Genomic DNA, 2,731 nt, shown 5'->3' on the forward strand with positions numbered 1-2,731 from the left:
GGCACAAGCACAGGCAATATCAGTTTTGGCAAGATTTTTACAACTGGATTCCCCTCTGAACACCAAACACTTTAGAATGTGGACTGGGTACTTTTAAGTGGCACCTGTACTGACAGGGTCACCAAGTACTTGCAGGAAAAAAAAAACTTTCAAGAAGGGAGGGGGCATTGGAGGAGGAGATCTTGTGTCAGATATATATGTGTGTGTGTGTGTATATGTATATATATATATATATATATATATATATATATGAATACACATGCACACACATACATATATATATCAGGTATATCAGGTTGTAACAAAAGTTCTGTCTGTTTTTTAAGGCCCAATAAAACAATAAAGCAAAACAATATCTGATTATTTAATCATTAATATAGTTGCCATTCCTCCTATGACCTCTTTCCTTCTGCCAATGAGCTTTTTAATGCCACATTCAAAAAATTCTTTAGGTTTAGAAGTGAAAAAGGAAATTAACTCATTTCCGACTTCTGCTCTTGAAGTAAGTCTTCTTCATCATCATCATCATTATAATTTAACGTCCATTGTCCATGCTGGTATGGGTTGGATGGTTTGACCAAGGCTGGTAAGCTGGGGCGGGGGCTGCATCAGACTCCAGTCTGATTTGGCATGGTTTCTATGGCTGGATGCCCTTCCTAATGTCAATCACTCCAAGAGTGTAATGAGTGCTTTTATATGCTATTAGCATGGGTGCCAGTTATGTGACACTGACATCGACCACATTGCCTCTGTGAGGCCTAATGCTCAAATGGCGCATTTTATGTGCCACCGGCATGGGTGCCACTTATGTGATGCCATGACATTGCACTTAGCTTGACAGGTTTTCCCAAGTATGGCATATCGCCAAATGTCTTGGTCACTAGTCACTGCCTCTGTGAGGCTCAATGTTCAAAGATCATGCTTTACCACCTTTTCCCATGTCTTCTTGGGTCTACCTGTACCACAGGTTCCCTCAACAGTTAGAAATCAGCACTTCTGTACAAAGCTATCCTTGTCTATACACATCACATGACCATACCAGCACAGTCATCTCTCTTACACACCACACCTGATGCTTCTTATGCCCAACTTTTCTCTCAAGATGTTTATACTCTGTTATACATGCACACTGACATTGCACATCCAATGAAGCATACTACATTCATTTCTTTCAAACCCATGCATGTCCTTGGCTTTCATAACATGTGACATATTAAAAAAAATCTGTAAATGTACAACCATCCAGATATCTGAGTACCTTATTATTTTTTCTAATATATAATTCCTGTACATCACTTGCAAACCTTCTAATATATATATATATATATATATATATATATATATATACATATTAAAAAAAAAAAAAAAAATATATATATATAATGCCACTTTGCAGAATGTACTGGATGCATTTTACATGGTACTGGCACAAGTGCTTTATATGTGACACTGGCAGAGGTACTTTATACATGACACCGGCCTGAGAGTTTTTTAATTGGCCTTGAATGAGTGCTTCATTATGTGGCTCCAAATGGGTACTTTTCTATGTGACACTGGCACGAGTCCTTTTTACATAGCACCAGCACCTTTTAGCTGATGGAGGGACATGTCTGAATGTATAAATGACCATGATTTTTCTTAGCTTGACATATCGTCTCAAGCACAGCAAATTGCCAGAAGGCTTGGTCCTTTGTCATCTTATCAGTGAGGCACAACATATGTATGTATGTATGTATGTAAGTATGTATGTATGTATGTATGTATGTATGTATGTATGTATGTATGTATGTATGTATGTATGTATGTGTGTGTATGTATGTATGTATGTATGTATGTCATTATTTGGTTTATTTCAAGATTTCTCGCCAATAGAGAGAGAACCAATTTCTAACCTAAATCCAAGGTTTCTTCATTGGAATTTCACTGTCAACAACAGGGTATTTTTCTTTGTATGTATGTATGTATGAATGCATGTATGTTTTCTGTATGTATTCTCATGCATACAGTTGCATATCCAGACATGTTCATATATAGTTAAATGATAAACTTATAGAAAGTTTTACAGATTTTTACAGTTCCAGTGATGGATTGGATCTGCAGTCTTCAAATCTGCTTTCTCCTTTCTGGTTTGAGAAGCCTAATTTCTCAAGATCGGTATTTAGACAGTGTGTTACATATCCCAGGCCCCAATATTTACAGGTATAAATCTCAACTTGTAATCTAAATAGAGTAACTGCAGATTTCTCAATAGTTCATCATAAGTGTTCTCTTTTTCACTGATCTTCAGCTTTATGTTAACAACCACTGGGCAGCTAATTTCAACAACTATGCACAGTTTCTCTTCTCTATCCCAAATCATTATATCAGGTCTACTGTTCTTACATTTTATTGAGGTCGTCCCTGGTACATTCCATGTACGTATGTATTTATGCATGCGTGCATGTATGTATGTATGTAATATATGTATATATCTATTTGTGTGTATTTGTGTTGGTCCCTCCTATATTACTTGACAACTAGTGTTGGTTTGTTTATCTCCCTGTAACTTGGTGGTTCAGTAAAAGAGTCAAACAGAATAAGTGCCAGGATTTTTAAAAAATGAGTACTGGGGTTAATTTGTCTGACTAAACCGTTTAGGGCAGTGCCCCACAGTTGAATGATTGAAAGAAATAAAAAATAACAGATGTATGTATATATATATATATATATATATATATATATATATATATAT

The sequence above is a fragment of the Octopus bimaculoides genome, chromosome 3, assembly GCF_001194135.2.
Source record: "Octopus bimaculoides isolate UCB-OBI-ISO-001 chromosome 3, ASM119413v2, whole genome shotgun sequence".
Lineage (NCBI taxonomy): Eukaryota > Metazoa > Mollusca > Cephalopoda > Octopoda > Octopodidae > Octopus > Octopus bimaculoides.